This window comes from Rhinopithecus bieti, unplaced genomic scaffold, assembly GCF_001698545.2.
Source record: "Rhinopithecus bieti isolate Rb0 unplaced genomic scaffold, ASM169854v2 scaffold_5341, whole genome shotgun sequence".
NCBI lineage: Eukaryota > Metazoa > Chordata > Mammalia > Primates > Cercopithecidae > Rhinopithecus > Rhinopithecus bieti.
Window position 1 is genome coordinate 821170 of NW_016804835.1, and position 21372 is coordinate 842541.

The 21372-nt window shown below is 43.5% G+C and overlaps 1 long non-coding RNA gene across 1 annotated transcript; it reads right to left on the minus strand.

Annotated features, from left to right (window-relative positions):
• Positions 1-1238: 1238 nt before the first annotated feature.
• LOC108528676 (uncharacterized) lies at positions 1239-20442 on the minus strand. Its single transcript, XR_001885247.1, has 4 exons — positions 20225-20442; positions 19435-19526; positions 19154-19323; positions 1239-2143 (listed from the first exon to the last, which is right to left on the minus strand). It is a non-coding gene; the product is annotated as an uncharacterized LOC108528676 (long non-coding RNA).
• Positions 20443-21372: the final 930 nt, after the last annotated feature.

The following is a 21372-nucleotide window of genomic DNA, read 5'->3' on the forward strand; positions in this document are numbered from 1 at the left end:
CCGGCCCGTGCGCCGACGACCGCGAGCAGTCCTGCCCAGAGCAAAGGAGCCCCCACCTGGAGCCCAGGCCCCCGCCATCGCGGGCCCCAGCCCGGCGCGACGGCCGCCGCGCGGTCCGGCCCCTCCCCGGCCGTGCGGCTCGCCTTCCCCGCGCGTTCAAGCTCCCCCGAGAGCTGCGGAGAGCTCGGGAAAGGCGAGGAGGCTCTGCGGCAGCTGAGCGGCCCAGACCCCGGCGATTGTGGCGAGGAGCAGGAGCGGGCGTGGGGGTGGGAGCGCGGAGCCCGGGGAGCCAGGGAGCGGGGAGGGGCGAGGGGAGCGGGCCGTGCAAGGTGAGGGTCCGCGCGGCCGACCCGGGGTGCAGCGCGCGCCGCGGCGGGGCCCGGCGAGGGTGGCCGAGAGCGAGCGAGAGCGCGCGGGACACTCCGAGGCAGCCCCGGCGGCGAAGTCTTTTAAAAGTTTCTCTCCCGTGGCCCCTAGTGTCAGACCTGAGCAGCCAATCTCCGGCAGACGTGACGTCAGGCGGCAGATCCTAATTGGGGAAGGCGTGTGAGGAGCCCGAAGGCGCGCCGCCACCCTCCACATCCACAGGGGTTGCACCCGTGGGTCGCCGAGGTGGAGGTCCCCACGCCCCGGTCCTGTGTCCCGGGAGAGGACAAAGGGCTCAGCAAAGTTACTCAACGGTCCTGTCCTTGCAGAAGCCCCCTGCGTTTGATATTGTTTGGAAGCCCAGGCATTTTCTTATCCGTGTTTGCTGGGATACTTGCTGCAGGGTTGAATTCAAATACCAAATCTGGCCCCAGAAAGGGCTGTCTGGGCGCGCTGAGGTCTCCATCGGAGACCGTTTAGGTGGCTCCCTGTGGGGCTGTAAAGTCCCCGTGGCTGCTTCTCGGTCTGCAGCCTCTGGTACCCTGCTCCTCGCTTGGCAGGGATGGGAGTGCAGGGCGGGCAGCAGAGGGCGCCCGCGTGGACGGGGAGAACCGATAGAGACAACCGCAGAGACAGCCCTGTCCCTGGGCCTTTAGGATAGGATTAGAGTTCAGGATCCCTGACAACCCTAAGCCATTATTATTTTTAATAAAGACGAATCAATTCACCGGACCGTAATCCGACAGGGTCACCCAACTTGGAGATGACCTGACCCATTAAGAGAGATGTCAGAATGTTCCAGGGATAGAGTCCTGGGGGTCATAGTACTCTTTGGGGAAAACCATGAAATAATGACGTATTTACTTTTAGCATTTGAATTCAAAACAATGTCGCCAGTAGAATGCATGATTTTATTATGTGAATGCAATAGAAAGTTCATAGTCATAGCAGTCTTCTTCTATTTTTATTAATTTTAAAGCCTTTAACTTAAGAATGATAGTGTGTTTCCAGGGCTTTGGTTGTTCTTGTTCTTATTTATTTGTGGCTTATCCTTTTGTTTTGTTGCCTTCTTGCATTGGCTAGTAGACAATTAATAACAGGTGACAATGGTTTAAGAAGTATTAATGGAAAAATCATTTAACCCTAAGGAAACTTAACCCATTAATTAATTTTTTTTCTGTACATTGGACCTCCAATATTTGATTTGGCAGGCAGGGCCTCAGTCCAGCTGCCTGAGCACTAGCTGCTTGTGAGAACATGGTTTGAGAGGCACTGTCATGGAATAAGTAGCACTGGATTGGAGGGAACAGCCCTCAGGTCCAGTCCTAACACTGCCTTTAGCTAAAGGACCACAGGCAGCTCACCTCTCCTTCCAAACCTCCACTTCTTCCTCTGTCACAGAGGAATTGGATGAAAAGTCCCTTCCAGCCCCAGCAGTCTGTGTCTCTAAGAACATCCAGGATCCTTCTAGACAGAATCATTCTAGGTCAGCACAAGCTGAGAAGATTGAGGACTGAGGTGAGTCACAAGGCTGCCTCCCAGGTTGGTTCAAAGGTAATGAGTTACTTCAATTGACTGTTCACAGTCAGTTACAGATCCAATTCCTTGTTCTACTCTTTCCCCTCTTCTCGGTATTGTACTTGACTAGTCTTAAGAAAAGTTTAAAAAACAGACAAACAAACAAACAAAAGAAGCTGTCTCTTAGCACCAGGTTCTGTATGAAGGATACAACAGAAGCTAATAAATACCCACCCCATCTCTGAAGGAGGCACTGAGGCTGTGGAAATACAAAGGATCCACAAGGCATAAAGCCCTTGTCTTGAAGAAACTTCCTCTCTTGTTAGGGAGAGAAGATGTAAATGAAAGCTTAAAAACAATAAACAACAACTGAATGAAGCAACACTTCTGAGATTATGATAGACCTCTCAGGGGAGGACCTGATTTGTATGATCCCTGTATCATAGTACAGCCCACAATTCTTTGTCATCTTATGGAAAATTCACCAACATGTAGGGAAAATATTTCCTACCTGAAACTCAGATCAGTTCACAGAGCTCTTACCTCTCAGGTAGGGATTCTGTAACCACAGTTGAAATAGACGGAGGTGGGGAGGAGGGTGATTAGCATAGCTACAACATTCTGCAGAGCCAGGACAGGAGAGGAGAGATGTCAGACAGGGGAAAGCTCAGAAAAGAGTAAAGGACAGCATCACTAACAGGACCAGGCTCTACCTGTCTTCAGTGGTGGATCGGCTATTCTAGTGGGTCACTCCCAGGCCCCAGATGGACAGATGGCAAGCATTAAAGCTGCTTTTGGGCAATAAGTGGCAGCTACCTGTGGAGGGCACTGCCTGGATGGGGACTCTGGGGAGCTGGGCTCTACCTCCTGCTTTACTTCTGTATTAGTCCGTTCTCACACTGCTAATACATACCCAAGACTGGTTAATTTATAAAGGAAAGAAGTTTAATTGACTCACAGTTCTGCAGGGCTGAGGAGGCCTCAGGAAACTTACAACCGTGGCAGAAGGGGAAGGCAAACACGTCCTTCCTCACGTGGCGGCAGCAAGGAGAAGTGCCGAAGCAAAAGACGGGAAAACGCTTAAAAACCCACTGATCTCCTGAGAGCTCACTATCAGGAGTAACAGCATGAGGGTAACCACCCCCATGATTTAATTACCTCCCCCCTCCCCGTTTCTCCCACGACACGTGGATTACAATCCATGACGAGATTTGGGAGGGGACGCAGCCAAACCATATCAACTTCCCATGGAAACTTGAGCAAGTCATTTCACCTCTTGGAGCCTCAGTTTCCAGAAGGCCTGGGACTCTGCCTGAGATCCTAGTATTTGGGAGAGAAATGACCTTAACCATGCTCTTTGTATCTGCAGAAAAATGTTTTTTAACCAGTAAAAAATACATAATGCAGTTTTCCTCTCAACCCATAGCAATGGAGAGGTGGGCATTTCACACCGATCTTCAACCCAGCTACAACCTGCCTTATGATAGATTTGGATATATCACAATCAGATCATCTCTGAAATAAAACCACAGGGGAAAAAAAAAAAAAAAAAACACCTCTAGTGTGAGGCTGGGCACGGTGGCTCACACCCGTAATCCCAGCACTTTGGGAGACCAAGGTCAGCGTATCACTTGAGCTCAGGAGTTTGAGACCAGCCTGGGCGACATGGTGAAACCCCAACTCTGAAAAAAAAAAAAAAAGGCCAGGTGCAGTGGCTCACACCTGTAATCTCAGCACTTTGGGAGGCCAAGGCAGGCAGATTACTTGAGGTCAGGAGTTTGAGAACAGCCTGGCCAACATGATGAAACCTCGTCTCTACTAAAAATACAGAAAGCCGGGCATGGTAGTGCGTGCCTATAATCCCAGCTACTTGGGAGGCTAAAGCAGGAGAATCACTTGAACCCTGTAGGTGGAAGTTGCAGTGAGCCAAGATTGTGTCACTGTACACCAGCCTGGGCGACAAAGTGAGACTCCATCTCAAAAAAATAATAAAACTAAAAATAAAAAAAAAATTTTAATACAAAAATAAATCTCTAATGTGAACGTTAACCCCATCCCTCCACACATTTGTGTTCGTGTGTGTATACACACAATTAATATGGAAATATACACATGAGCAAGCAGCCCCACTCTATAGTTGGGAGACTCCAGCAAAATCACAGTTTTCCACATAAGTCTCTTGCTATTTACGTAACTAGCAAGATAATCCTTGAAAAACCTGTTATGTATCCCATGTACTATCATTTGAGATGGTCACTCATCCCAAACACTGAACTCACTATTATTCTGAAAGTGAAAGCCCAGTTTCTGTCAGCCATGGGGATGGGCCTTTGCCAATTCTAGACCCAGTTTAATGCTATGGATGCTGGACTCAAACCCCCCCTAGAGTTCAAGGTCCATTTATATTGGCAGTACACAACTTCCTGGTTCAAAAAACAAGCCTTTAAAGATCTCATAAAACTTCTTGGACTTCAGATGGTTTTTACAAAACAATACTCAGATGAGCTAAGTGTAAATGAATCAGAAAAGAGGATTATGTTTCCCATAAAAACTCATGAGTTTGAGGATTAGGAGAAGAAAGAAAGGCTGGCAAATGCCAAACATTTTAAAGCGCTTTGAGACCATTAGTCAAACTGAAAACGCAGCCAGCTTCCCTCATCTTTACACTTTATGAGTTTTGTAATTGAAAATCTTTTCCTACATTTAAGATCAGCTACAAATCAAATTTAGTGGCTGCCTATGATCAGAAGAGCATCCATCCATGTTTTCTTCCAGGCAAGGATTTCATGGAGCTCCTTTTAGTCCTCTTTTAGGTTCATCAAGAAATTCTTAGAAAGAAAATGGGAGGGGAGAAGGAAAAGAAATGAGAAGCCAATAGGCTGTAGATAAAAGGAAGAGAGACAGAGCAAGAGAGAGACTGTGGGAAAGGAAAGTCAGAGGAGAGGAAGCAGGAGAGAGAGGGTGAGAAGGGAAAGACAGGCAGAAAAACGGATAGAGGCAAAGAAGGAAGAGGAATGAATGGAGAAAGGAGGAAGGAAGCAGAAAGCAATGAATGAGAAAGGGAGCAGACAGAGAAGTAGGCAGAGAAAATGAAAAAATGAAGTGAAAGGAGAGAAGAATTTTAAACAGAGTCTATGGCTCCATTTCCTCAGGCTGCTCATTAGGATTCTGGCAGCCTTTTCTGAACATCAGCTAGCTCTAACCTGAACATCAGTTTGTCCAGATTTGGGCTAGAATTAAATCTGCAACCTTATTAGGTGCTAGCACAGTGTGGCTGGCTGTCCCACACCTCATACAAAGTGGTAGGGACTGATAGGGAGAGGAAGTCCCGTGTTCTCCTACACAAGCAGCAAGCCAAGAATGGAATCTTCAGCTCATGACTGCTCAAAAATAGGTACCTTATTCACTCACACAGTCTGTTTTGTATTTTTAACCATTTCATCAAAAGGTAAGGGTAGGGGGCCGAGCACAGTGGCTCACACCTGTAATCCCAACAATTTGGGAGGCGGAGGCGGGTAGATCAATTGAGGTCAGGAGTTTGAGACCAGCCTGGCCAACATGGTGAAACCCTGACTCTACTAAAAATAAAGTAAAATAAAATAGAAAAATGAGGCCGGATGTCGTGGTGGGTGCCTGTCGTCCCAGCTACTTGAGAGGCTGAGGCAGGAGAATCGCTCGAATCTGGGAGGCGGAGGTTGCAGTGAGCCGAAATCTCGCCACTGCACTCCAGCCTGGGTGACAGAGCAAGACTCCATTAAAAAAAAAAAAAAAGTAGGGGTGATGGAGTTTAGAAATGTGTGACCTCCTCCACCTATGACTCTGCTTCCATGAGAAAAAAAAACATGAAGCTTTACAAATGCAGAATTAAAGCAGAGGCTCATGTGGGCTCATGTGATGAAAATGTTAGTGTCTGTCTACCAAGCTGTGTGAGCAAAGGTAGAAACAGGTCTGCTTTGCAGAAAAAGATGACGTACCCCCAGGAATAGAGCAACAAGTAGAAATGAGGTTTACCCTAGCATTTCCCTTCCCTTCCCTTTTGTTTTCATATAACAAGCATTTACTGAACAACTATAGAGTCCTCACCTAGCTTCCATAGAAACTTACAGAAAATTCAGAACAGATTTCCATTTTAGATGGAGAAGTTAGAATTAATATGTTGTTAGATTGCAACCCAAAGTTGCCCCTGGACCAGCAAGTGCCTTTGTGCTGGCCCTCAGTGCCTGGCCATGGCAATAACAGACCCTGTCCACTGGGAGCGGACAGCCTCCTGGGGTAAACAGATCCTGAACAAATCATCCCATGTGAAGCAGGTATTAAAAAGGAGTTACAGGCCGGGCGCAGTGGCTCAAGCCTGTAATCCCAGCACTTTGGGAGGCCGAGACGGGCGGATCAGGAGGTCAGGAGATCGAGACCATCCTGGCTAACATGATGAAACCCCGTCTCTACTAAAAAATACAAAAAACTAGCCGGGCGAGGTGGCAGGCGCCTGTAGTCCCAGCTACTTGGGAGGCTGAGGCAGGAGAATGGCGTAAACCCGGGAGGTGGAGTTTGCAGTGAGCTGAGATCCGGCCACCGCACCCGAGCCTGGGCGACAGAGCGAGACTCCGTCTCAAAAAAAAATAAAATAAAAAAATAATAAAGGAGTTACAGGCCGGGAGTGGTGGCTCATGCCTGTAATCCCAGCTCTTTGGGAGGCCAAGGTGGGAGGATCAAGAGGTCAGGAGTTTGAGACAATCCTGGCCAACATGGTGAAACCCCCGTCTCTACTAAAAATGCAAAAATTAACTGGGCGTGGTGGCGGACAGGCGCCTGTAATCCCAGCTACTCGGGAGGCTGAGGCAGGAGAACCGTTTGAACCCGGGAGGCGGAGGTTGTACTGAGTCGAGATCATGCCATTGCACTCCAGCCTGGGTGACAGGCGAGACTCTATCTCAAAAAAAAAAAAAGGAACTATAGGGTGGGAAACAAGACCCATCAGAGGAAAATGGGTCAGGGGCATGGTCTGCCTTGCTACAAACTTAGAGCAGTCAATCAACAAAAAGGGAACTCACTAAAAATAAAGTTTTCCTTTCCCCTCCTCACTTGCCTTACATAATCAAGATGGGTATCACACCATGGGGACTCCTGAACACAGCGAAATGGCTCTCTGCAGCTAGCCAAAATGTGTTAATTAATTTAGCTTTCACTGAGATTTGTTATGCTCATTTATTCAGAACTTTTGAACATTCAACATGAAACTACATGATAATTAAATAGCTGTCAACACAATTTTATTTACACTTGTCATTCACACCCTCCAAACCTCATCAGGCCACTGGTTGGCCTGCATTCAATGAGGCATAAAGGAAATATGTTCCTGCTCTCAAGGAGTTTTTCATCTTGGAAAACACTTGGATGCACACCAAAATGAGATGCACCTCAACAGAGAAATCTATGAAATACTTGCCTTTGAATCACAGAAGGCCTCCAAGTTTTATTTTACTTTGGTATTTCAGTTTTAAACACTTCATTTTTTTTTTTTTTTTTTTTTTTTTGAGACGGAGTCTCGCTCTGTCGCCCAGGCTGGAGTGCAGTGGTGCATCTCAGCTCACAGCAAGCTTTGACGTTCCATTCAGTCATTGGAATTTTTCCAATGACTAGTTTCCCTGCTTAAATTTCAGCTCAAAGGTGCCCAGACACATGCAAGGTTGTTTGAGTGCAGGATGGCAATAATGTTCTCTCCATTTGGATACAGCTATTTATAAATTGTGATCCAGTTTTAAAAGGAACCTCTTGCTTTGCTTCAACTTCAGTGTCTTTCATGTTGTTGAGTTGCTAGAATTGCTTCTTTTATTTTATATATATTTTTTGGAGATGGAGGCTCACTGCAACCTCCACCTCTCGGGTTCAAGTGATTCTCCTGCCTCAGCCACCCAAGCAGCTGGGACTACAGGCACACGCCACCGTGACCGGCTAATTTTTGTATTTTTAGTAGAGACAGGTTTTCACCATGTTGGCCTGGCTGGTCTCCAACTCCTGACCTCAGGTGATCCACCCGCCTCAGCGTTCCAAAGTGCTGGGATTACAGGCATGAGCCACTGCGCCCAGCCTAGAATTGCTTCTTTACTTAAATTTCAGGGAGTTATTAAAGTTGTTATATCTTTTGTCTACATTAGAGTTTTCACCCAATAGCACTAGAACATGATGCTGCCTGAGTTTAACACTTGATCCTATTTTTTTTCCCCAATAATCTTTCTGTCTGCCATCAAACTGAGGTGGACATTATATAGTGACCAAAGCAACCTGGAAGTAAAGAAGAAAACGAGGAGAAAGGGAATACTATTCCACTTCTACATATCAAGTCCTGGCCTTGTCTGCTCTTCTAAAACCTAAAGCCCATCACAGGTTGCCTCCTTCTTAATTTTTCAACCTGATCTTGGGTGACATCCTCAAACAAACCTTCTGTTCCAACTACATTTCTCTACCTATTTAAGTTGGCGCAAAAGTAATTGCGGTTTTCGCCATTACGTTACAAAACCTCAATTACTTTTGCATCAATCTAATATTTTTCTTCTCTCTCTTTGGAAGGAAAAAAAAGACCCTGATCAGTTACTAGTCTGTAGAAATATGACACCCAAATTCCTGCTTCCAAGCCTCCCTCGATATCATTCTGAAATTCTCTCACCTCTTCAACTAAGTCTTCCTTCTCCTTCAATTAGAATTCGAGATCCTTTCGTCCATGAAGCCCTTTGAAATGCCCTTAACTTCAGTTTACTCTCTCTTCTAAACTCTTAGCGTGTATATTATCCATTCTCTTATGGCCATTGAACACACAATCGATGCTTTGTAATAGACATAGAATACTTCTAGCAGGGGAACACTTTTTTCTCCTTGGTCATCATGAGATAAACCAGAATTAAGGCAGGTCTCGGTTAATAATGCCTGAGGTTTGCTCAGGGACATTCTGACTTATCTTTAGCTGTTTTCAGGCAGCATTTTGCTGAGCAATGGAGTTTGCTTAAATTTTACCCTAACCTGAATTAAGCTGCTTTAACTGAATCAAGCAGTGGCCCTAGGGGGAGTGAGGGGAGTTTCCTAATCCTAAATTAATGGTTTGAAAAGTTCTGTACAAAGAATCCTGTTATATTTGTGTCTAAACACTGTAATATTGACAGAATTATGTCATTAAAATAGTCAATGCTTTTAAAATGTCTCTCTTTTGTTGTGCTCTCGACTTCCCTTGTTTCTGGAGATCAGGACATACTCTGAGAATTGCAACTAGTACAAATCATCATAATACGGATAAAATGAGCAATATAGAGAAGTCCCTCTCACCACCAAAGAAATGTTAGCTATGCAAGGCAAGAGCTGTCTTTCTAAACAGAGAGGGGAGACCAGCAAAACCAGCCCAGTGTCTTGTGATTCCTCCAGGTTTCCCGGTTTTAAAGCCCAGGTTTAAAAAGCTACCGCTGAGAGGGATCGGGTTACATCTCCTGGCTGCCAGAGAACCTTACACTTAACCCTTCCCAGTCCTCGACCTGGATGTTGCACTCCCATTTCACTTCCTAGAAAGGGTATCTTCTATCCATGTATGCCTCCCTATGTTCTATTCCCTACATACGAGCAACTGGCCAAAGCCCCAGGTGAAGCTTCCTGTGGCCACACTACGTTCCATGCCTCATCTCTGGTGGCCTGCCTGTGCTGAGAGCAGAGACCTTGCATGTCATATCCTCCGTGCGTAACACGGTGTGCAATTCATAGTGAAGGTTCAGTGTTTGTTAACGGAATGATTGTGTACCTTCTGATGCCTACGTCAGCAATAAGAAAACTGCTGACTATCTTTTTTTTGTTTGTTTATCAAGGGCATAAACCTTGCCCAGATCCTTAAGTTGTCAAGGGTCTGGAGATTGATTAATTCATTCATCCATTGACTCATTCGTTCATTTGTGCACCATTCCCTAGACATTTTTGAGGGCCAGTTGTTTTTTAATGAACCAAGAATGAGGATGAGAAATTACTTAATGGGTATAACGTATACTATTCAGGTGACAGCCACTCTAAAAGCCCAGACTCCATCACTACCCGATATACCCATGTAACAAAACTGCAGTTTTGCCCCTTAAATTTATACAAATAAAAAACAGGCTGGGCACAGTGGCTCATGTCTGTAATCCCAGCACTTTGGGAGGCCAAGGCAGGTGAATCACTTGAGCTCAGGAGTTCAAGACCAGCCTGGGCAACATGATGAAACCCCATCTCTACCAAAAACACAAAAAGTTAGCCAGGTGTACTGAGAGGCTAAGGTGGGAGGATCACCTGAGCCTGCGAGGTCAAGGCTGCGGTGAGCTGTGATCACACCACCACCACTCCAGCCTGGGTGACAGAGTGAGACCCTATCTCAAAAACAACAACAACAAAGAATGGGGAAAGGATTTTAGACATTTTTATTTAGGGATCTAATATTCCTGACTAAATCCAAGGATTCTCTCTGAAAGTCAGGGACATTCTCTTCAGAAGGCATGGTGTAAAGAGATGGATAGGTAGAATCTCTTCCTATAATCCTCTTGCAGCTAATTGCCAGACAATTTACATGAGCACATATAACAGTATCTGTAGAAAGTAAATACATGATCCTGGATATTTGTGTACCAGAAGGGAGTGAAATGCATGGTTAAGAGCACAAATTTTGGTATCAAACAACCTGAGCTCAGTTTCCAGTTCTGCTTCTAAGTATGGGAGTGAATTTAGGGGCATAAGGCCCATGTTCTGGAAGAATCTAGGAAGCAGTTGGATGGGCATTAAGGAATTGAACTCTTGAATCCCCCTTGAACAATCACTTTTATGAGGGAATGCTTTTGAGTACTCAGTGCTGCCCTGAGAGCCGCTTCTCAGCTGGAAGCAGTTGGAAACAGATAATCTCAGGCTTAGATTCTAGGGGGTCTGTCAAGGCTGTCATTTTATGTTATCACTTTAAGGTTCAGCATGCAGAACAATTTCTCAGCCATCATGAAGTGTTTCCTGGTAGCCAGCTCAGGCTCTACAGATATACCACCCTAACTCTTCCAGTAAAAGAAAGCCATTTTCAGAAAAACAGAACTTCCTCCAGAGGTTTTACAGTCAAAGGTACCAAAAACTGATGCGTCTCTTGTGTTTTTCACTTGGTGGAGAGAAGCCACAGGGTTGCAATTTCAGATACGCTTGTCTCTAGAAAATAGAACTTGTCTGGGAGGGGATTTAGAGCAAAGGTGGAAGAGGAGGCCTCAATTTTACAAAGAAGGATGGTGGGAAGAAGAGAATGGAAGAAAATCCTTCATAATCATTCACTGAGCACTTATAAAGGCCCATCAATGGCATGGGGGTGGGGGGTCCGCACCTGCCATCACAGAAGGGGGCTGCTGTTTAAATGTTTGTCTTCATGACTGTTGACAAAAAGAGTCAAACGGTAAAATATTTCAAGAGATTTATTCTGAGCCAAACATTAGGACCATGACCCATGACAGAGTCCCAGTAGGCCCTGAGAACATGTACCAAAGGTAACAGAGATGCAGCCTGGTTTTATACATTTTAGGGAGACATAAGACATCGATCAGTACAGGTAAGGTATAGATGGGTTCAGTCTGGAAAGGTGTAGATGGGTTCAGTCTGGAAAGGTGTAGATGGGTTCAGTGGGACAACACAAAGTGGGATGGGGCAGGGGATTTTTAGGTTATAGGTGGAATCAAAGATTTTCTGATACAGATGAAGCCTCCAGGTAGCAGGCTTCAGAGAAAATAGATTGTAAATGTTTCTTATTAGACCTAAAAAGATGCCAGACTCAGGTAATTATCTCCTGGATCAAGGAAAAGACCTGGAAAGGGAAGGGGATTCTCTATGGAACGTAGATTTTCCCCACAAGAGACAAGCTTCGCAGGGCCATTTCAGAATATGTAAAAAAATATACTTCATTTTCTTTCAGGGTCTGCTATTTGTCATGTTGGTATCTTATTACTGCGAAGAGTCTGTTTTGTCAGTCTTAAGTCTCTTTTAATGTTTGTTGGTTTGTTTGCTTTTGAGACAGAGTTTCACTCTTATTGCCCAGGCTGGAATGCAATGGCTCAATCTTGGCTCACTGCAACCTCCACCTCCCAGGTTCAAGCGATTATCCTGCCTCAGGCCTCCCGAGTACCTGGGATTATAGGCATGCACCACCATGGCCGGCTAATTTTGAAATTTTAGTAGGGATGGCGTTTTGCCATGTTGGTCACGCTGGTCCCAAACTCCTGACCTCAGGCAATCCAACCACCTTGGCCTCCCAAAGTGCTGGGATTACAGGTGTGAGCCACCATGCCTACCCTGTTTTAATGTTGATGCTGGTCAGTTGTGCCTGAATTCCTAAGGAAGGATGGTATAATGAAGTGTATCTGACTGCCCCTTCCCATGATGGCCTGAACTAGTTTTTCAGATTAACTTTGAAATGCCCTTGGCTGGGAGAAGGGGTCCATTCAGTTGGTTGGGGGACTTAGAATTTTATCTTTGATCTACATGACTAAAAGTTGACATTCTGTGATTTAATAAACCACATACTTCTGCAAGCTTCAATTTTGCTATCTATAAAATGGAAATAATACCTAAAACAGGATTCGGCAAGCTTTTTCTGAAAAGGACTAGATAGTAAACATTTTCAACTTTGTGGGTCATGCAGTGTCTGTCACAACAACTCAACTATGCAATTATAGCATGAAAGTAGCCATAGACAATACATAAAGGCACAGGCGTGGGCAGATTTGGTCTGCAGGCCATAGCTTGTCATTGCCTAGTCTAATCCCCTGTTTTAATACACAGGGCATTGTGAAGATTAAATGAGCAAATCCAAGTAACATATTTTAGTGCAGCATGTGGCACGTAAGTGCTCAATAAATATTAGCTATTAGCATGGTTGTGATCTTAGTCTCTCCCCTCTATAAGGGCTAACTGTGTTCACTTTAGTGAGTAAGGTAGTCCTTGGGGTTCCTCAGGAAATATTCCAGCGTTCTCTCTCTTAGGCACATGGTGAATGTCACAGATTGGGTTTTTGGAGAAGAACCCTGAGATGGAGTTTAGTGTACAGGATGCTCATTAACGAGTATCCTTGGGAACAACCCCGGTGGAAAGGAAAAGAGGGAAGCAGGACTGGGCAGAGGGAGAAGTCAAGTTGCCAAACAACAGGCAACAACAAATCCCAAAACTGTCCCACACTAGGCTGAAAGGGCTGGGCCTTTCTACCCACACAGGAAGCATTCCCTGGATGTGGGCTGCCCTGGGAAGCATATGGCCTTGGGTGAGTAGCTCTGCACTTCTAGGCCCTCCTTGGAGGGGCCAACAGATGAAGCTTGTCTGTGACAACACGCCCAGCAACCCAAGCAATAAGCTAGTGGGAGAGAAAGATGTGACCAACTGTGACTGTGAACTGCACACAGAAATAACACATTTCTTGCAGACCAAGCATTTAATTGTTATTTAAAGACCCTGCAAAGCTCCTTTCCCCTGTAGTGACCAGTGATTTCAAGATGGTAGCTGCTCGATGAGCCTGGGTCCCAGAGGAATGACAGTGAGGAGAACCCCTCATCAACCAGTGTGATGGAATGTAGTATGAGCAAAACTTAAATCTGAGTTCTTTAAAGCCACTGAGATTTGGGGGTCATTCGTTACTGCAGTATTGTGAGCTTTCTATTGTGTGTCATCAGTAGCAGCATAGGAAGCTACATTGGATGCATTTAAATGATTTGAAGACGAGACACCTTATGATCTTAAAAAATCAAGAAACTGGTTTCAAATCATCATCATCACTTCCAGCAGCGACATCACAGCTAACGTTAGCACTAATATGAATTTGTTACTGGAAAGGGGTCCTGCTCCAGACCTGAAGAGAGAGCTCTCAGACCTTGAGCGAGAAAGAATTCAGGGCAAGTCCATAAAGTGAAAGCAAGCTTATTTGAGAAATAAACAAAAGAATGGCTACCCTATAGGCAGAGACATGGCATGGGCTGCTTGACTAAATATAGTTATTTCTCGACTATATGCTAAACAAGGGGTAGATTGTTCATAAGCTTTCTGGGGAAAGAGGTGGAGATTTCTTGGAACTGAGAGTCCCTCCCCTTCTTAGACTATGTAGGGTAACTTCCAAACGTTGCCATGGCATTTGTAAATTGTCATGGTACTGGTGGGAGTGTCTTTTAGTATGCTAATGCATTATAATTTGCATATAATGAGCAGCAAGGACAACTAGAGGTCACTTTAATCACCATCTTGGTTTTGGTGGGTTTTGGTGGGTTTTGGCGGGCTTTGGCGGGCTTTGGCGGGCTTTGGCGGGCTTTGGCGGGCTTTGGCGGGCTTTCTTATGACATCCCGTTTTATCAGTAGGGCGGTTGTGACCTGTATTTTGTGCTGATGTCCTATCTCATCCTGTGACTAAGAATGTCTAGTCTCCTGGGAATGCAGCCCGGCAGGTCTCAGTCTCATTTTACCCCTATTTAAGATGGAATTGCTATGGTTCAAATGCCTCCGATAAATTCACTAATTTAATGCTCAAACAACCTGTGGATGACACAGGTATTATTATTTTCTCCATTTTAGAGATGAAACAACTGATGCTTACAGAGATTTATTAACTCGTACATGGCCAGGGGTGTGCAATCTATAGCCTGAAGTTCAAATCCAGCTAAGTGCCTGCTTTTGTAAATAAAGTTTTGTTGGAACACAGCCATGCCCATTCATTACATATTACGTATTTATGGCTGTTTTCATGATACAGTGACTGAGTTGAGTAGTTGCATATGGCTTGCAAAGCTCAAAATACAGTTGGTCCTCCATATGTGAGGGCTCCACTTTTGTGGATTCAACCAACCAAGGATCAAAAATACTTGAAAATAAAAATAAAAAAGCAATACAATAAAATAATATAAATTAAAACAATACAACATCACAACTCTTTGCATAGCGTTTACATGGTATTAGGTATTATAAGTAATCCAGAGATTATTTAAAGTATACAAGAGGACTTGCATAGGTTATATGCAAGTACTGGGCCATTTTGTATCAGGGACTCGAGCATCCATGGATTTTGTTATCCATGGGGTATCCTGGAAGGAATTCCCTATGCATATTGAAGGACAATTGTACTTACCATCCAGCCCTTTACAGAAAAAGTTTGCCCACCCTCACCCCTAGCAGTAGTAAGCGGCAGAGCCTGATTCCAAACCCAGGTTGTCTGACTCCAGAGACAACACTCATAACTCAGATATAAATAAACATCAGGTAGGCTTGGAACCCTGTTGGAATGTTATGAAACTTTTCTATTTCCATTTTCCTAATCGTGTGTTTTTTTCATTTAAAAATTTCCTGATGTTTACTTCCAGCAATATGACAGACTCTATATCCTGAAAATTCTCCCCTAAAAAGCACCTTTAAAATGCTGGATAAAATAAGTAGCTAACTTGGCAAGAAATTAAAGTATCTTAATCCCCAGAGGCCAAAAATGAAGTTGGAAGCCAGAATTCAGAATGAGCATGGTAAATGTTCACTGGAGCAGGCATCAGACCCTGAGGGCATTTGCCAGTGTTTTGTAAGTGAGAACTTTCAGTTTTTACATCCATGTCAGGGGAAGGGGGACAGGAGAGGCAGACGACAAAGCAGTGCAGTGTCAGCACGGAGACTTTGGAATGAGTCCCCAAAGGCCCACATTCCCAATACAAGAGTGAACTAGAAAATATTTGCCATGCAAAGGAAACAGCAAAGAAAATTTTGCATCGTAACCTTGATTTTGGTCGGAAGAAAAAATAAAAGTCCCTGCCCCCTACCAGAAGTTACAAATAATCACCAGTCAGGCCTCAAGCCTGGGTTCAAATTCACTCTGTGTACCTATTCTGAAACTACTTTAAACAAACAAACCAAAAAAAAAATTTTTTTAAATGACCAGGCACTTGGCAAAGGTAAACACAAATATAAGGAATGTTCTCCAATTCAAGCCTCATAAAATTCTCACAACTAGTGCCTCAACAAAAATGAGCTCACAATTTTTAAAAAATCACAAGACCACCCATGTAGTAAGACATCATCAGACAGGGTTAGAAACATCAAACAGTAGAGTCAGACATTCAGGCTTTGGGTTGGAATTATCACATAGAGCAAGGTTAGCAAACTTTTCTCTAAAAGGCCAGATAGTATACATTTTAGGCTTTACAAGCCATACAGTCTCTGTCAAAAACACTCAGCCTTGCTATTCTAATATAAAAGCAGCCATGGGCAGTATGCAAATGAATGGGCTTGCCTGTGTTTTAATAAAACTATATTTACAAAAACTGAGAGTATGCCAGAAAACCATACCTTATAAATAAAGATGTTTTCAATATTTAAAAAAACTTTAAAACATGAGCAAGGAACAAAATACTCTTAGAAACGTCGAAAAAGATTCTTAACTTCTGAAAGTAAAATAGTTGAATTTTAAAATTCAGCATATGAGTTGACTAACAAATTAGAAATGAAATGTATAATTAATAAATTAAAAGTTGGAGAAGACAAAACTACTTAGAATATAGTTCAGAGAGAGAAAGAGAAGGATATCATGACATAGACATGAAAGTTTACGTGAGAAGTGTTGACATTCATCTAATGAAAATTCCAGAAAGAGTGACTAGAGAAAATGAGATGGAAACAATATTCAATCATTTGTATGGCCCCTTATATTTAGGAAGTACAAAAAATTCTAAAGAATATTCACACCCAGACCTGTCCTGGTGAAAGGAAATAACATTAAAGACAAATGTAATCGCTTCAAACAGCTAGAGTAAAAGACAGCTTTCCTGTTTTACAGCTGACTTCTTATGAACAGAGCAGAAAGTAAAAGATTACAAGATGATGTCTTCAAAGTGCTGGGAAAACTATTTCAATTTACAATTGGATACCCAGTAAAACTTATCTTTCATGAGGATGCAATAGAATATATTTAGGTGAACAAAAGCCAAGATAATTTACTATGGACAGATTCTTAGTAAAGGAACTTCCTGAGGATATATATACTTTGGAAAGAAGGATATATATACTTCTCCAGAAAGGAGATATGAGCTGTAAGTTGTAAGAAAGATAACCATGTGATCAAAGACATTTGTAGTCACATGGATACGTCTAAATAAATATCAACACTAATAAATCTAATTTGGGAAGTTATAAAAGTCAGAGGTTGGGAGAGATGAGCTTCTAAAGCAGAGGTCATATTCTATTTCTTAAAATGGTAAATATATGAATGTATATGTGTGTTGTTGCACACACACACACATGCATGTTGTAAACTTTTCTACATATGACACATTTCACAAGATTTTTTAATAGAAAGAAAATACTGGATAATACTAGCTTATAAACTGAGAAAGAGTTAAAATGCTCTAAGTTTTAGGAGGAGGGTGAATCTAATTAATAACTTTAACCATTAAAAAATTAGAATCGACACATTCCAAAATATTAGAGGAGAAAAAAATGGAGTAGGAATTTCACCAACTAGAAAGTGTAAAAGATGGTAAAATAAATCCAAATATATCAATAAGAATTAAATAAAAAAGAATTACACTTGTCAGCCAAAAGATAGTTAATTTTTAAAAATCCAACCATATTCTTCTTACAAGAAACACATGTGAAACAGAAGTACACCAAATGTTTGAGAGTAAAATAATGGGAAAAGCTACATTAAGGGAAGTGAATTTTTCCAACAAGCAAAAAATAACTTCCTGTTTGCTTTCAGAAGTAACCACTGAATCCTCATACAAAGGATATGTTAGTTTCATATATCATAATGAAACTAAGAAAAGGAATAAATGTAAAGAGAGAAATCAGGAAAAAAACCTTAGGTTAAGGATTAATATTCTCTGACAAATCTAAAAATCTGAAAAGGCAGTTCCACCAGTGCTATACCCATGGAATTCGAACAAGCATTGATGGAAACCTAGGGCTGAATGCCATGAGTCAAGAGTAAATGTATCATTTCTCAAATTTGAGTCAAATTTCTTAATAACGGAGTTTACAAAATAAAATCAGATCACATTTCAAAATAACTTGCATTTGGAGACACAAGATGCTGTGATTATTTTCAATCGTATTAATATTGCTCTTTGAAATGAATGAGACATTAAACACAAAGATTCTAAGAAAAAGTAAATACAAATATAATTTTGAGGTGTGAATGAATTTGACCACTTTTAAGATTCAGGAACAAATATTTATGTATAAAGGTGGACAATTGCTGCATTAAAATAGAAAAAGGGCTAAAATGTGAAGCTTACGTATAACGAAATGATTTTATAGTTATTTTAGTGGCATAGGGAAATGTCCATGATATAATTAGTTAGCAAACAAAACCATATATGAAACTGTAGATTAACAATAAAAATATGTTTAAATGTCATCACATGTGTCTAGAAACAGGACTGGGAAGAAAAACAACAGAACACTAAGAGTGGTGGGGAAATGAGTGATTTGTATTTTCTACTTTATATTGTATTTTCCAAAGCTTTTTTTTTTTTTTAAACAATGGCCACTTTTATAATCAGATAACAGAATAATTTTATTTTCAATCTTTAGTATTTTGTGTGTTTGCATATATTATGGTCCAGAATCCCAGTGAATGAAGATGTGAAAAATGAATTCTAGAAAGACGAAACATGACAAGACTTTAAAAGAATGTTTTAAGAGAGAGAAATCGCTAGCCTAATTGGTAGGTAACTTGATATAAAGTAACTTCTTCACTTCAGGTCTCAAGAATGTGCAGCAAAGTGAGTCCTAGAGGTTGCTATGGCAATGGAGGTAAACCTGATTAGGTCATCATTCACTCTGCTTTCTAAGGTAAGGCCAGGGAAAAGAACACAGGATTCTTTTTTCTTTTATTTTTTAGATGGAGTCTTGCTCTGTCTCCCAGGTTGGAGTGCTGTGGGGCAATCTTGGCTCACTGCAACCTCCGCCTCCTGGGTTCAAGCGATTCTCCTGCCTCAGCCTCCCAAGTAGCTGGGTCTACGGGCACCTGCCCCACCACGCCCAGCTAATTTTTGTATTTTAGTAGAGACAGGGTTTCATGATGTTGGCCAGGCTGGTCTCGAACTCCCAACCTCAGGCGATCCACCCACCTTGGCCTCCCAAAGTGCTGGGATTACAGACGTGAGCCACCGCGCCCAGCCTAGGATTCTTGAATCAGACAAATCCCTACTCTGTGCCTCTATCGTCTCTCCTCTGCCTTCTCATTTGTCCCTCTTGCCTCCCCAGTTCTCTCCTTTTCCCATCTTTTCCTCCCCACCTCTTAGCCTCCACTGCACTTGACACCGTCAGACTGTGTTCTTCCTGATTGCCCTCCTTTCTGGGCCTCCATAGGGTGCTGCATTTTCCTGAGTGCCTTCCTCACCAGACGTTCTGGAGGGCATCATTTCTGGACTCATCATTTCTGACTGTACCCTTGGTGCTCAGGACCTGTCCATGGGAGGTGCCAAAAAATATTTGTTGACCAAATGAATGCATGCATGAATGAGGGAATGAAGACAATTCCTCCGTCTCTTTGTGGGCTCCTCTTCATCTGCTCACCCTTCAGTGAGGACATTCTCCAAGATTTCATGCTTAGTTGCTTTTTCTTTTCATTCTGTACTTCTGTCCTGGATGGCCTCTCTTCCCTGCGCCTCAGGTAACATTCACGTGAAAATGAGTCCCCACTTTTCAACTGTACCGCATCTATTTTTCACATCTGTACTTTCACTGCTTTCAGTTGGACCCATGCTCACCCCATATTCAACTTGTCAAAAATCTCATCCTTTTCTTCCCCATCCTTCTTCCTCTTAAGAGCTCCAGCTCCATTGATAATACCACCATCTCCTCAACATCTGGATTGAAGCTCAGAGGACCCTTTTACTCTCCTCCTGCCCTCCCTGATTGCTGTCTACTGAGCACAGCCATACTCTGGAATTTCATCCTTTCTTTCAACTCCATTCCCACTATCCCTGTGTCACTTCTCACCAAGATCATCACCAAACCCTGGGAAGCTTCCTTGCTTTGAATCTGCACTTCCCGTGGCTGCTGGCTTTCCTAAACCACAGAACTCCTCATTGTCCCATCATGCTCAAAAACACTTTCTGTTTCTCATTGCCTCCAAAATAAAGCCCAGGCACACAGGCTCCTCGCAGTCTCGTTTGATCTATCTTTCCTGCTTCATCCCCCTTCTCCCTTCCCCTTCCCCTAGCCCCCACTCTGCCATCTTCAATCTGTCTGTCTCTATCATCTCCATCTCCATCCCCATCTCCCTCTTCATCTCTGTCTCTAAGGAGCCTCGCCAGGTTTCTGCAGCCAGCACTCCCTTCATGCTGCCTCCATGACCACTGACATTTCTTACCCACCCAGATGACATCTCTCACTGCTCTCTTCTCACTGTTCCTCCTCCTCCAGGGCCCATATCAAGTATCACCTCTTCTGAGAAGCCTTTTCCCAAACCTTCAGTCAGGATTAAGGGCACTCTCCTCTGTAGTCTGGCAGCATCTGACGGTGCTTCCAGGAGAGCACAGCCCACAGTTGTCAGGTGCAGGTGGGTGGGCAGAGGGAGACAGTGAGGTGCTCCTGAAGAACTTGAGCACAGGGATACAAGGTTTCTCCTCTAGAACGAGCTCATAAAACAATGTGTCATGGGAAAGAACAAAGTGCCTGCTAGCTCAAAGGAACAATGCCTTTTACTAGCAACAGCTGTAACCTGTAGCCAATGACGTTAAGGAAGCTGCGAAAGGCTGTTGACAGAAGCAGGGCTGTTAGAGGAAGGCCAGAGTCAAAGAAGCACATTCTTGCATTTTCCAATCTTTTCCAAGGGAGGACTATGCTGATGGGGGTGGGGAGGTTGGATTTCAGGCACTGGAGTGGTGGTGTCCAGCAAGGTACAGGGCTGGTTTCTCCTCTCGTCTCACCTTGACCTGAACAAACTACCCTGGGGGCCCTCTGCTGTCTAGTCATGCTCATCAGAAAGTCTCAGTGTAAGTAGCCACACTTGAATGGGTGCTGTATCATGTAGAAAGGGTGGCCCTCTAGAAATTATTCTAGTCCCCGAAAGGACTATTCCACCCCACATGTTCATTTCTAGCCTATAAGTCAGTCTATGGTTTGGGCATCTTCAGTCCATCACAAATTCTGTGGTCATGCCCAAGTCTAGTTTCTGGGCCTGCAAGTCATGGAAACGCCCCTGGGAGGCAGCCGGCCAGCTGTCCCCCTCAGCAGCCAGGGATTGCCACCCTATTCAAGATGCTACAGCCAAGAATTACAGTTAACTGTGCTTGGCAGTGTCCTCCCACAAGACCAGAGGTTGGCAGACTTTTTCTGTGGAGGGCCATCCAGGCAAATATTTTAGGTTTTGTGGGTGATAAAGTCTCTATCTACTTAACTTTGCCCTTATAGTGGGTGCTCAGCAGCCATAGACAATATGTAAACAAACAAGTGTGTCTGGATTCCAGTAAAACATTATTTACAAAAATAGGTGGTGAGCCAGATTGG